This window comes from Trichosurus vulpecula, chromosome 4 (genome assembly GCF_011100635.1).
Source record: "Trichosurus vulpecula isolate mTriVul1 chromosome 4, mTriVul1.pri, whole genome shotgun sequence".
NCBI lineage: Eukaryota > Metazoa > Chordata > Mammalia > Diprotodontia > Phalangeridae > Trichosurus > Trichosurus vulpecula.
The window spans coordinates 293,754,946-293,770,650 of NC_050576.1; positions in this window are offsets into that span (position 1 = coordinate 293,754,946).

Here is a 15,705-nt window from a genome sequence, read left to right on the forward strand (position 1 = left end):
AGGAGAATGGGATGAGGGATAGTTCTGCATATTATATTTTATAAATTCACATCTTTTTAATGCCATAAAATTCCACTCTGCTGCAACAGTTACTGATTTTGTGATGTCAAGTCATATTACTGGGATCATTCCTATCCTCCTCTTTGTATTACACACAGGAGATCCCATTTTCACATGCAGAGAGAGAGAGCCAGAATTTTCTAACCTTGCCCGGGGCATACAAATGCCTTGTCTCAGCCCAGTCTGGGTAGCCAGTGAAAGCAGGTAGAAGTTAACTTCTGTGAACAGTCCACTATACAGAAAGCGCAAAAAACCACAAAGGAAACAAAAGACATCGCTCCTGCTTTATTATTGTTGTTTCTTGTTATTTTTATTCTGTTGCATGTGAAAGTATTACTGAACTATTGTATATTTTGTTACTTTTACACAACTATATAGAATAATACTGGAATATCCTAATATAATAACATTATTATATGTGGCAGGGTTATTATAAAGATAAAATTAGTGTGGAAGCAGTAATGATAAAAGTGACAATAATAATCAGGAACCTGGACTTCTTGATCAATTGAAGATTATGCAAGAAACAATATAATTGTGAATCACAAAAATTTCACACCCACCAAATACCTAACAACATATGACCTAGATACGTTCTTCATTCTATTCTCACCTCATTTGGATTTCTTCAGCTAGGTCTCTTTGTTTTGAAAGCTTTTCATTCCATGTAACTTGGAGACTGCGAATATTCAGAAGAGTGACATATATTAAAAACAGCATTCCTAAATTTTTAGTAGAACGGTGTCACTGAACTTGAACAACAGTTTGTCTCTGGAAATGCTATAGTTCTAGTACAGTTTATTTAATTTTCAAGGCTTTTTTGAGGTCTGTATTTGCAGTATGGGACTTAATTATTATTACTTGGGAAAGTCACTTTCCCTCCGTTACTCTTCATCTATAAAATGAATAGATGTAAAAAGAGAGTAAAATTATACATCAGAAGCTCTATGTCTTGCATAAATTAACAAATGACAAATCCTCTGCTTTCTAATTTATATCTCTGCTCTAATCAGACCATTTTTTTTAATAAATTTCTTTATTTATTTTTAGTTTACCACACACGGTTCTACATAGTTTTGAGTTCCAGTTTTTCTCCCCTCCCTCCCCCCTCCCTCCCCAAGACGGCATGAAGTCTCATATAACTGTTATAACTCACAGTTATATGAGACTTAATCAGACCATTTTATTCACAGTCCCCACATTCACAATGCCCCTTCCAGATTCCTTGCCTCTTTTCATGTTTTTGCCCAACCTGGAATGTACATCTCCCCAGTCCTCCTCTGCTCATATCCAACATCCAACCTCCTTTACATATCCCAGGTTGAAGTGACCTCACCCACTTCTGAACATGTACTCATATATACAAGAGCTTGGATTGTTTCATGTGTGTGAATCTCATTCCCTAATTAGACAGTAACCTCCTTGAGGACAGGGACTATTTTATTATATCACACTTAGCAGAGAGTCTGTGATAGTCATAACTGACTAAGTGATGTATCACTTGATCAAAAAGCAGTGGCAGGGGCAGCTGAGCACCGACCCTGGAATCAGGAGGACCTGAGTTCAAATTTGGTCTCAGACACTTGACACACTTACTAGCTGTGTGACCTTGGGCAAGTCACTTAACCCCAAATGCCCTGCCTTCTCCCCTCCAAAAAAAAAAGCGGTGACAGGCACTGTTGTAGGTATTGGGAATATAAAGACAAAAGTGAAACAATCCCTGCCCTCAAGAAGGTTACATTCTCTCAAGGAGAAATGAAATATACTTGTATCTGTATATCTATGTATACAAAATAGATACAAGGTAATTGGAGAAGGGTAGGAACTAGCAAGTGGATGAATCAAGAAAATCTTAAAGGAAACCAGGGATTTTGAATGTAAGGAAGGAGTATATTCCAGGCAGGGAGACACAGAAATAGGAGATGGAGGGTCACATAGGAGAAACAATCAGAAGACCATAAGACATGAAGTACAGAAATGTGGGATAAGCCTGAGAAGGAAGGTTGGAGTCAGGTTGTGAAGGATTTTCAATGATAAAGGAATTTATATTTGATCCTTAAAGTAAGAGGGAGTCACTGGAGTTTAATAAGCAGGGGAGATGTGAGACCAGGAGGCTTACTGCAATAATCCAGGTGAGAAGCATTGGAAGCCCAAAGTAGGTTGGTGTCTGTGCAAAGTGAGAAAAGGTCAATGGGGGATGGGGGAACAAGGAGGCAGAAATGACAAGATCTGGCAATGGATATGACTGGATATGATTGTAAGGGATATGAGTGGAGCTGCTATAGATGAAAAAAGTGTCAAATCTGGCCATACACATGTTCATGAAAACCCTATCCCAAAGCTTCATCATGGCTTAGAAATAACCCCACTTCCCTTGCGGGCTTAAGGAAGGAATAGCATCTGAAGTGAACCTTAAGGGAAGAGAGAGCCTTGAATAGTCCACTCCAAGCAGATAGCTATAAGGTTAACACAAAACAAGGAGAACATTGTTCTATTTTTCATCTATCTTTCCTATCCAGGAGAAGGAGCTTGGATAAGAAAAGAGTAGAAAAGGTACGGTTTAGGGGGATTTGAATCTCCAGATAGGTGAGGGCATAGAGCACTAGCTGCTCTCTATGAGATAACATTTTAAGGCCTAGAAGGATTGGACCTTATGACTGAGCTTGGGATGGAACTCAAGCTGATGAGATGCTAAGTGCCCCTTATCTTGGAGAAACTGTGGAAAACTTCATAATATGAGAAACAGATGAAAGAACTTGTAATATTCCTTCTGGAAAAGAGAAAACATAGGGCACTTGTGCTCACTGACCTCAAACATTTAAAGGAGATTGAATTAGGCAGAAAGCAGGACCATGAGAGGTCAAAGTTACAAGGAGGCAGACTTTGGTTCTATAAGAACTTTCTAAGAAAATGGAGGACACTCTTATTACATATCGAGTTCTGCACCACTGGAACTGTTTCAAGCAGAAATTTCAGGGGTCTTGGGTTGGATATTCTTTCATCAGATAAGAAGTTGGACTCTAAGGTTCAACTTTTCAACTCTAAGGTTTTATGATTTTATGAAGGGGTGAATAGGAAGACAAAGGATGTTTTAGATAGAAGGAATATCAGAAGCCAGCCATTTCCACACTAGCTTGGCCACAGAACACTTTGGGACTTGAAATTCCTCAGTAGAACCCACAAATGCTAGTCCAGAAGAGTGTCAAATTATGGAATTTCCCCTAGGAAAAACTGAGAGGGGAGACAGAAGGAAAGAAAAGATGCAGCCAATTTTTATATCAAAAACTTGCTCTATGAAATTGGTGCTTGAGGGCTCACATACAATTTAATATCTTAGAGGGGAAAAAATGACTATTCTCAATATGTTCTCATTTCACATGGAATGTAAACATTCTTCAGAAAAGCTCAGGAAACCAGCTGACTTGGGCAGAAGAGTTCAAGGCAGCAAGTGATGCACTTTAACTATGTAGAAGTAAGAAACAAGGCGGCAAGGCAAGGTGAGGCAAGACAAGGCAAGGGACGGGAAGCATTAATTAATCATTGTGCTAAGCACTTTATAAATATGTCAACAAGCTAAAATCAGATTGTAGAGGGCCATGAAGCCCAGTTTCATCATATCTACTTGACCCATTAATTTTATTCTGTAATTATGCTTTATTAACGCTTATTAACCCTTGTCATAGCCTTCTAGCACATCCTACCTGCCAGGATAAAGCTCTGGACTTGGAGGCAGGAAGACTTTAGTTCAAATCTGGCCTCCAACACTTACTAGCTATGTGACCCTGGGCAAGTCACTGCACCCTATCTGCCTCAGTTTCCTTATTGTCAAGTGAGCTGGAGAAGAAAATAGCAATATCTTTGACAAGAAAACCCCAAACAGTGTCATGAAGAGTTGGACATGACTGAAACAACTGAACAAAACTTCAGTTCCATCGTACCAGCAGCTGCCTCTAGGTTGGAGGACCCAGATTCAAATCCCACTTCTATCTCTTACTACCATAGAGAACCTGGCGAGTCATTTAACCTCAGTTTACTCATCTGTAAAATTCAAGGATTGGGCTAGATGATCTCTAATGTTCTTTCTGGCCCTAAATCTATGATCCTGTGACATCTTATTCAACATTCTTCCTTGGAGCCGGTTTGTTCTCCTCAGGGGGACAGTGTGTTTTATCTCCAGTTTGTAGGATCCAGTATTGGTTACTATAATAATTCAGATTTCAGGGCCTCCTGCACCACTCTTTTGTACCAGAGAATGAACCTTCAAACCTCCCTTTCCAAAAAAGGTTTCCTCTTTCTCGTGGGTGTATTTTCCACCCACCTTCCAACTAGCCTATCCACAGCCCAAGCCTGATTAGAGGTCACCTCCTATTTTTTTTTCACAGGCTTGCAGGAAAAGTGGTCATTTCAAAGTCCAGGTCAAGCCATTTTCTTCCCCTTCCTGGGCTGGCTGAGGTCTGAGGTACTAGTTACCTCTTACTTTTCCCATGAGTAGTGAGTGCCCCACTCCCTTTCCTCCCCTCTCCCAAGCTACACTCCCTCCTCCCTCCTCCCCCCTCGAGGTGGGGGTGGGGCATGCTGAAGCAATCTACCACCAATTGAGCCTGGTTTTCTCACCCCCCTCAAAATATTATTTTTCTTCATTTCGTTATGAATTTCAGGAAGCCTGGCATGAAACCTAAGCATTGTGTGCACTCCTGAGCCTGTGTGTGTTTGTCTTCCCTCACTCTTGAGGAGCCTGAGGCCTCCTTCCCTCTCCCCACCTCCCCCCACCCCATCTCTTCTTTTCTTTCCTCAGCTTGCTGATTGGAAAAGGACGTCCCCCCTCCCCCTCCTGGAGTCCACGATTGTCACCGCCAATTAGTGCATTGTTAGGCCCCACAATGGCGTTACTGTAGCCAGTGCAATGGGCTGCTTTTATGCTTCTCCAGCCGGCCGTGGGGGCAGTCAAGTTTCATTTAGGGACTTACACTACTTGGATGGAAAATGCTATCAGAAAAGCAAAAAAAAAGAAAAGAGAAAAAGGTGAAGATGAAGATGAAGGAGAAGAAAGGCGAGAGGGCCAGCAACGTAGAGAAAGGGAAGGGTGGGGGGTGGGGAGGGTGGAGATCTGCTATTCAAGACTTAGTGGGACCTCCTGAAAAGCCCCAAGTGGCCGCAGCCCATGGAAGACAAAAAGCAAGCCGGGCTTCACAGTAATTAGTGGTCTAGCTGTGCTCGGAACACGGCGAGTCCTTAGTGGGGTTTCCAACTTTTCTCTTTTTTTTCCAGTCCTCACAAATGGGCGGGGGAGGGGAAAGGAGAGGGGCAGAGCTCTGTCCCCCGAGCGGCTCTGAGAAGAACCATTCAGGGCTTCTTTTTTGACAGGTAAATTGGATTCCATTCTTTCCAGCTTGTAGCCAATTAGAGAAGGGCTTCTTCAGCAAGAATGGGACATTTAAGTTGAGGTTGTTTTGTTTTTGGAGGGTTGGTTTTTTTTTTTAAGAGTCACCATTTTACTTGTTTTGAGGACTTTTAAAAAGCCTCCAGGCCTTTTTTATAGTCCCTGGGCTGATGCCCTGAAGCCCAGGCCTTGGACCGGGACCTTCCCAGACCGAGGCCATGGCTACTTCCGACCTGTTGGCCGAGCTGCTGGCCTGAAGGGGGTAGTTAGGGAAGACTGGGGAGGGACACACACCTTTTTCTGCTTGGGAATGGTTATCTCTATTGAAACAAGCTATTGGCCTGAGGAAACAGCCCAGAATCCATCTTGCTATGAAATGATGGCTTTCGGAGCACTTGTCCAGCCAACTGTTACATCGGTCACACAACTTCCACACCTTTCCGTCTCCCCTCTGGCTCAAGGCAAACTCATGGCCCACTCACTCACCTTGGAGCTATGCTTGGTCTAACAATCATGAATTTATGTGCCCAAACCATCCCTGACTTTCTCCCATAATGCTCTAGGGGGCCCAGAGGATTCAGAAGTGGGACCTGGAGGAAGAAAACAATAGGGTGTCTCTGTATCTGTCACTGTCTCTTCGTCACTGTCTTTGTCATTTTCTGAGTGTCTCTGCTTTTTGTTTCTCTGTCAGTTTCTTGTGTCTCTGCCCTCTGTGGGTCTGTCCCAGCCTGTCACTTTGTCACTGTCCTCCTTCATTCTTGTGTATACACCTCACACATCAGAACTCCTGCCTTAGGTTGCTGAAATCCCTGCTACATCTAGAAAACCATCCCAGGGGATGAGCCTGCTGAGCAGCAGTCTTATTTTTTTTCCTCTCAAACCCACTGGTCCCACATTTAATGACAAGATAATCGTTTCTTAAACCTGGGAAAACAAGGTCAGGTTTACCTACCTCGCTCACCTCAAAACTTCCTTATTTGCTTACCTTTACTGCCCTTGGCTCTCCCATCCCCTTTCCCAAGCTAGACTTGCTGATTCCCTCGCCATACACCATGGCCTCCCTGAGCTCCTGGCACAGTTTTGTTATCTACTGGATTTAGAATCAGAGAATCTGGATTCTTCTAGCCTAGTGAAGAGAGTGTGGAACTGGGAACCAGAAAGACCTAAGTTCAATTCCCTTCTGTGATACTTTGTGATAGCTTTGTGAGCATGGGCAAATCACTTAATCTTTCTACATTAGTATGGAGATAATAGTACCTGGCTTACCCACCTTACAAGGTTGTTATGAGGTTCAAATAAAATATTATACACAAAGTGTTTTGCAAACTTTAAGCTCTCTATAAATGTTAGTGATTGAATCCTGGTTATACTATTTACAATCCATGTTGTAGTGACCTTGGGTAAGTCTCTGGTCCTCAGTTTCCTCATCTCTAAAATAAATAGGTTGAACTTGATCTCTACAATTCCCTTCTGGCTCTTGATCCCATAAATATTCCCACTCTGAAAAATAGAACATTTTTACAAGTACTTTCCTTATGTAAACTATGTAAACTGTCAATCTCTTCATTTCTATGCCTCAGTTTTCTTATCTGTAAGGTGGAATTCAAGACCCCTCTCACCAATTCACAGAGGAATTCTGGGAAAAGCAAAAGGATTCATTAATGTCCTTTAAGGCCAAAATATGCTGCATAAATCTAAGAATTTCAGTGTCATCACCATCATACTATGAATGGAGCTGGGTTCTACTAGTATTTGGAAACCCATCCACACCTTCTCATTGTGTTTATCAATCGATCAAGCATTTATTAGGCACCGATTATGTACCAGGCCCTGTTCTAAGAGCTGAGGATACAAAGAAAGGCAAAAAATAGTCCCCACTCCCAGGCAGTTCACAACCTAATGGGGGAGACAACATGCAAACAATTATGTATGAACAGTATACATACAAGATAAATTGGAAGTAATCTCAGAGGGAATACATCATGATTAAAGAGTACTGGGAAAAGCTTCTTGCAGAAGATGGAACTTTAACTGAGATTTGAAGGAAGCCAGGGAAGCCAGGAGGAAATGAAGAGGGAGAACATTCCAGGTATGAGGGTGGTCAAGAGTCAGGCAAGAGATGGAGGGTCAAGTTCATGGAACAGTGAAGATGCCAGTGTCACTGGATCACAGAGTACATGGTGGGAAGGTGTAAGAAGACTGGAAAGGTGGGAAAAAGCAAGGTTAAGAAGGGCTATGAAAGCCTACAGAAGATTTTATATTTGATCTTTAAGGTAATAGTAGGGAGCCGCTGGAGTTTATTGAATAGCGGGATGCTAAGCAAGTTTTGTCCATAGTCTTCCATTGAATCTCCACAAAAGGATTTATTCAACTCTCTGGAGTCCTTCCTTCCTGGCTGTACTGTGGAAACTTGGCTTGACCCAGGTAGCTTCTTTTTCACTCGCTTGGTCTCTTAAATAAATCAACCGTCTAGAAAATGAAATGTGAAAAGTTTCCTAGTTGACGTATTAAGGTTTTCTATGAAAATCCACCCAAATCAGGAAATGCAAACCTGGGGCTAGAGTTTTTGTGATGGTGATTATTTAATCCAGTCAAAGCCCAGGTGCTACCCACCAAAGACACATCCTTGATTCACAGAATGCTAGAGCTGGAAGGAAGATCAACTTCTTCCCCTCCTGCCATTCCCATGCTAATGGGACTGGTCGCAACTAGAAATGTCCCTCTAGTAGAGGCAAGGGAGGATAATGAGTTATCTGGTAGAGAAGGGGGCAGATTACGCCCTAGTGTGGAGTTAGTTTAGCGGACCTTCCTTATCCTAGCCTGCCTGCCGACAGGTGTAAGATGAGTCAGCACTAGTTTCCTGACTAGTGCCACTCATTCTGGAGGTCTGATCATCCTGCCCTGGGGGAATCTGAAATGGGAGCATTTCACATTATTGTCCCTAACAGCTGGATAGGTGCTTTTCTAGGATTATGTGGGGCCAAAGGACAGCATGGAAAAGGAATAAGAAATATCACAGCTGGGAGGAAATATACTTATAGCCACCAGAAATAAAGCTTCATTTTCTTGGAAAGAAAATAGCCATTAAAACACACACACACACACACACACACACACGCACACATCATTGTACATGTAAAATCCCCCCCTTCTTATAACAACCTTAAGACATAATTCTAGGAGTGGGGTCACTGGATCAAAGGGTAGGATCAGTTTCAAATTTTTTAAATTTCATTTCCAGATTGTCCTAAAAAAACAATTATCCTGATTCATACCTTCATCAACTGTGTAATAACAATATGTCCGCATCCCTACTATGATTTGATTTGAAAATTATTATTTCAAATTATGACTATTCAAATTGTGATTTCAAATTTCAAAAATATGATTTCAAATTATGATTTGAATTCTTTGTCAACCTAATGAGCAAGGATGCCTCAAAGATAACAAACATAACATTGGCCCACAAAAAATCAAGAATAATTTTTTAAATAGATGTTGCCATACCAAATGGTGATAGTCAATATCCAAACTTCAGAGAATGAAAAACTTGCAAAAATCACTCCAAACAAATGAATCAAAATCTCATGGGAACTAGGTGAGGTGTGTGCCCTCACTAATGTTGTATCTGCTACAGAAGGGAGCTGTTCTGTGGATGCTTTCAGTGAATGCTCCTATGTGACATGATCTCACATCCCAACACTTCTATTTAACTACAAAAAGCAGTTCTTTTATTCACTTGTGCAATAGTCCACGGAGAATTAAATGTAAAAGAATAATAACAGTAGAGTGACTTGACCCTCAATTTCCATCTGAAGCCCAAAAGATGAGATGAATGTGACGAAGGTATTGGGAGTCAGTGTGATGTAAGGAAAAGATCACTGCCCAGAAACATACACTCTAACCCCAATTCTGCCTCTATTACTAGACAGCCAGGTGATGCAGAGCAGTGGTGTCAAACTCAGATAGAAATAGGGACCGCTAAGGGATACATCAGAATCCCTATGGGCTGCCTGTTGACTTAGAAAACCAGACATTGACATTATCTCTGTTATATTTTATTTTATTTTTTTGTTAAATATTTTCCAATTACATTTTGATCTGGTTCAGGCAGCAGGAGTGTTTCCAGCAATGTTTGAAATCTTTGGTTTAGTGGATAGAGCACAGGACTTGGGAGGCAGGAAGACCCATTTCAAATCTTATGTCAGACCTTTTAGTTGTTTGACCCCGGGGCAAGCCACTGAACCTCTCTGTGCCTCAATTTCTTTATTGGTAAAATAATAACACCTACTTCACAAGATCAAATGAGTTAACCTATATAAGGCCTTTGTAAGGCACTTTGCAAACTTTAAGGTACTATATATAAATGCTAGATAATATTATTATTAACTAGGCATATTCCTTGAGGCAAAATGGAAATCTTTCCACTTCTCAGCTACAAATGAGGGAGTTATTTAAAAAAATCAGTGTTGCCCAACCAAATTATACTACAGAATGGTAAAAATATTTACATCTCCTTCATGGTGGGAGATTAATTGAGGAAGGGGAGATGCTGAGGCTCTAGGAAGGAGCAGGGGGCAGGGTAGAAAGAGTGGTATGTAGGGAAAACAGGGAAGAGGAAAAGAATTCAATTTTTAAAGGACCTTGAGTAGTAAAAGTTTTATGGTCCTATAAAAATTTGCTATTAACCAGTAGCTGGAAAACTCTAGATTGGATGGTCTCCAAGGTCCCTTACAACTCTTACACTCTGCGATTCAAAAGCTCACTTTTGAATTGTGCTGAATTTATAAAGCCCTTTAACATATATTATTTCATTTGGTCCTTACAACAATCCTGTGAAGTAGACAGAATGAGAACTATCCACATTCAACAGAAAAAGAAACTGAGACTTGTAGGGAGTCTGGACGTCTCACTCAGCTCTTCTCACTCCAAGCCCTATATTCTTTTTTTTTCCTATATCACAAATATGTGAGACTATCAAAGCTACATCAGACAGAAGGACACCTGAAATGAGGCATGTTATGTGATGAGCACAGTTACAATTCTTTGCATCTGCATAATCCTATAACACAAAAAAGTGGAATGCTATAAATCTAGATTCATGATCAGATAGCTAGATTAACATTACTCTGATCCAATGTAATTAAATTCAACAAACATTTCTTAGGGTTCACTGTGTTCTGGGCAATCAGTCATATGAATATAATTTCTAGGCCCTCACTCTCAACAAAATTTTGAAAAAGGACTACCAACTAACATGATTTAATGAATAAAAAAGCATTTGTTGAGCACTTAACTATGTGCCAAAGTAGCATGTAAGCAAAATAATCCCTGCCCTCAAAGAGATTACCTTCTAAAGGGGGATGAAAACACATTTGGGGAGTTGTTGACAAAGAAGGGTGCCAGACAAGAAAGTGACAGAGATGATGGGAGACTCGGGGTAATGGGTTAGCACATCCTTTCCAGGAATGGTGGTGTTGATTTGAGTGCTGTTCTTAGAGCTAGCATTGGAAAAGTAGGAGGTGGGAAGTATACTCATGTTGCAGCATGGGATGATGATTTTCAGAAAGTACCTGGTGGGTCTAGATCCAAGCTGGAAATACTCACTTATCAGAAGCCCAGGGTCCCCCAGAGGCTGGGGGGTGGGGAATTGAATTCTGAGTCTGAGGTAGAGGTTGGAGCACAAGATCATGGCCATCTGAAAATGACCTGGAAGACATCAAGAGATTGTCTTGGCAGATGTTTCCCGCCAGTCTAATCTGCTCCTTTCAGTGATTGGTTGAATTACATGTGTGATCCTGGTGGAAGGCAGTGGGAAACCATTAGTTTTGAAGTCAGAGGACCTGGGTTCAAATGTGAGCCCTGTCATTTACTTTGCATTTACTAAGTCTTTTAGCCCTCAGTCTCTTCATTTATCAAATAAGGATGTTGGACTAAATGACCCCTAGAATATCTTCTAACTCTACCTCTATGGCCCCATGATCTTGGGTAAGTAAATTTCTGTTCAGGCTGAGAAAGTTCAAAGTCTGGGTCCCTCTGAGAACTCAAGTTCTGTGGTTGTTTCCCATAATCACCGGGCCTGTGGGATTGGTACAGACACGTTCAGTCAATCAACATATGCCCAGCTGGGTACTGGGTGCTTTTAGAATACCAAAGATTATCTCTGGCATGATCTTGCACAATACAAGACAGTATATAATTAGATGCTGATTCAGGATCATAGATTCAAGGCTAGATATCATTTAATTAGATCCCTTCATTTTATTGGTGAAGCTGGAGTCCAGAGAAATTGAGTTACCCAAGGTCATGCAACTAGTTAGTGGCCAAATCACTTAAATCTGTCCATGCCTCAGTTTCTCCTTTTCTGTAAAATGGGAATGATGACAATTTACTCTGTACCTTACAGTGTTGCTGTCAGAAAAGTACTGCATTTATTATGTATCAGTTCTACATTATTATGTATCACAATTGTTATATCAGCCCAGAAGAAAGTGTTGTATGATGACTAAAAGACTGGCCTCTGACCTATACTGACTGTGTGATCCTGTGTAAGTGACTTCACCCCTCAGCATCTGGGCAACTCTGGAAGACTAAGTCACAGAGAAGGTATGAACCTGCACTAATAGAAGACGTCCCTCACAGGAGGCTTCCTACACCAGTGGAATCACAGGCCCAGTAAGAAAAACAGTTTGTATTGTACAAGACTTTCAGGAAAGGCAAAGGAATTGCCTTGTTAATGGAGGCTCATCACCAGAAGGCTGGCTGCATGCTGATGATTTTTTTCACCACTCGTCAAATTTGGAAGAGTTGTGAGCTGCTTAAATTATGAGAGCACCCACGCCAATAAAATCACGAAGCTTTCAGAGTATCCAAATACAGTCAAATTACTCAACTTCAGTACTTGAATGGAGTCATGATCTCATCAATTGGGAACCACTTTCAATGCTGCAGAATCCATTGAGACTTCTCATACAAGTTATGCTCTTGTCTTTCTGCAAATCCTTCACCAAGAATCCATCTAGTGTGCTGGATCCCTTCTTCTGATTCTTTTAGGAATTTACAGTCGGCATCGAAGAACTCAGCCTGTCTGTCTGCTTCTCATTCTTACTGCATAGCTAGCCTGCCTCCCTTTCCCATCAGGCAAGTCCTCAAGAATATTTTTTCCCACCACTTTTTGAGCTCCAATCATTGCTGGTAACATGTTGTCACATCCTTTCATCTGCTGAGTGTCTTTCCATTGCCACTCAGTAGATGGAAAGGTGCCATTGGAAGTCACCTAAAATCTCTATTTGTCTGAGATAGCGGTGTTCTATTATTTATAGCTATATAGATAACCTCAAAAGGAGAATGCGTTGGTGTTGGGGTTTTTTTTTAAAAAAAGTTTTCAAGCAGGGAGAGGCTAGGGATCATTAATAATCATAATCATCATAATAATGACATTTATATAGTCCTTTCAGATTTGCAAAGCTTTGCATACATTATCTAATAGATATTTAGATATAGCAGGTCCTAACACTATTACACAACGCCCTGGGCCCCATTGTTAAATGAAACATGGATGTTGGATGATTATACTGTATTTTAAAATTTTTTGACAGTTCTAATTGTTAAGGAGTTAGACTAATATGAAGTTTTGATAAGAGAAAGCAAACCTATATAAGCCACAGGAATCAGAAGCCCTTCACAGAACTGGTGAGCAGCGTGAAGGAACATCCTATAGGAGAGGTCATAGAAAGGGCAGTTTGGAGGGAAGGGAAAGAGAGAGAATATGACAAAACAAACTGGATCTGTTCCGTTCACACTCTGGGCCTAATAAAACAGACAGTGCTCAGGCTGGACTATGCCCCAGCCCAGTGAGATGAGATGGGAAGGAGGGGAATGGAGGGAGAGGAAGGTATCCTGTCCCATAAGCATCTGATTCTTTTCATTCATATTCTACCGGCCCCAGAGAGTGCCAGCCTCTTCCAATCCCCCAGTGAAAAAGAAAATCACTGCAGAAAATGGGCAACTTGCAAATGCAGAGTAAATACTTATTAAATGAAAAGATGTTAATGCCTGAATTTGAACAACCGCAGAACTATTTTAATCCCGCTCTGAGCACCCACCTATTAACTGGCTAGCTGCTATAGACATGCAGCCAGAGAAAGGAGATTAGACTCGAGGGGTCCCCTTCAGGCTAGTCTTCCTACAGAAGAACAATGCAACCTGTTTCTAGCCCATTAACTTGAAAGGGTGCTCGGTGGGCTGAGGTACAACAAAGATGGCAAATTGGGACCTAGCCACTAGGGCAGTTTGCTAAGCAAAAAGCCAGCACCTCCAAGCTCTCTTACCTGCAAACTGCCTGCTTCAACCAGCCTCAGGAACTGACAGCTGAGACATTCCTGCCTGCATTTCAGAGTATCCTGACATCCCAAAAGAGCAGCTATAGCTAATCGTGACAACCAACACCTGTTTGGACCACTATTCTCTTAACGCGACCTCAGATACAGTGCAGAGAGGGGGATAAATAGGAAAGCGGTGTTCCCAGGCATTTTGTCCTTGGCTCCTCTGCCTCGTGGTCTGGGTTTTTTGATCCGGAGCTCTCATGGTAACAAAACAAATCATACAAAGGCACCAAACTGTCTGCAGCTAACTTTTCTTGTATTGCTTAAGTACAGTATCGGGCCCTAAAGAAACCTTGTGTCAGCTGTTTGCTTGCTATCAGCCACTTTAATCATTCCCACTGGAGGGCTAAAGGTTGGATGGCTTCCTCCTTTGCTGCTCCTTAGCCTCTTCCTCACCCCTTACATTGTTCCCAAGGTTCTGTCCTTGGTCTTGGTCTCCTCTTCTTTAGCAATCTCATTCATTCTTACAGACTTGGGGGGAAGGGCGGGAGGGGCGGAGGAGGGAGATGGTAACTTCTGGGCAGATGTACCTTATTGGGCTTCATCTACAAAGTGAGGAAATTAGGGTAGATTATATTTAAGTTCTCTTCTGGCTCCAATATTGAAGGCTGAGATTCCAAATTGTCTCCAGTCCTGAGCTCCTTTCATCTCCAACTTACTACAACCAATCCCTCGATCAACAAGCCGATTTTTTTTATTATGAACTTAACATCAACAAATATAAACATGCTTATATACAAAGAAGAAAAGAGAAAGCATTACGTATGAAACCTTGAATCTGTGTCATGTAATAGCCAATCGACAAGCATTTACTAGACACTCACTGCTAAGTGCCAGGCATTGTGTTTTTGTTTTTATTTTTATGTTTTTTAAATAGGACCTAGTATTTCAATGGCGTAGGAAAGTCCTGGTGGCTCAGTCGAGAGAGTGCTAGGCTTGGAGTCAGGAAGACTTATCTTCTTGAGTTCAAATTATTATTCAAATTTTAAAATTATTCAACTTATTCAAATTCAAATTATTACTCGAATCCAGCCTCAGACACTTACTAGCTGTGTGACCCTGGGCCAGTCACTTACTGCAGTTTCCTCATCTGTAAAATGAGCTGGAGAAGGAAATGGCAAATCATTGCAGTATCTTTGCCATGAAAACCCCAAATGGAATCAAGACTGAAAACTGAACAACAAAGGGAAATCCTGGTGGGACACTTTCCCTACCAATGCCGAATGGCACAGATTTTATAACTTATAATTTTAGAGAGTTGCCTAGGGTGATGAGAGATAAAGCAACTTACCAGGCTCCTATGTTGTCAGAGAGAGGACTTGAACCCAGATCTTCCTGATTCACAGGCCAGCTTTCTATCCCCAATGCCACACTCTCTCTTTCTAGGTGCTGTGGATACAAACAAAGGCAAAAATACTGCCCTTAAGGAGCTTCAATTCTGTGGGGATGACAACATGCTCCAATGTTCCCTCGAACCCAACAGGTCAAAAAGCAGCCCATCTTCCCCTCTCCTTCTACTATGATATTTCTGTTAGCATCATCGCATCCTGGTTGTCTATGTTAAAAAAAAACCAACCCTTCAAGTTCTCTCCTCCTTTTCCTTCATTTTACTTGCCATAAAGGAGATGCTTATTTAATGCTCATGGAATTGAATTCTCCCTCTGCACTTTATGTCCCCTCCATCCCCTCCTCTGTATGTGGATCCTAATATGGGCCCTCATTACCACTTACAGCCTACTCTAATCTGCTCATGTCTCTGCTCTACTTAAGAATCTTCAGGGGCTCCCCTTTGCCTAAAGAGTATTGTTCGATTTCCTGTGCTTCGAATGTATTATCTGGTGCCACTCTGTTTCCTGCCTTATCTCATATTATATAATAGCA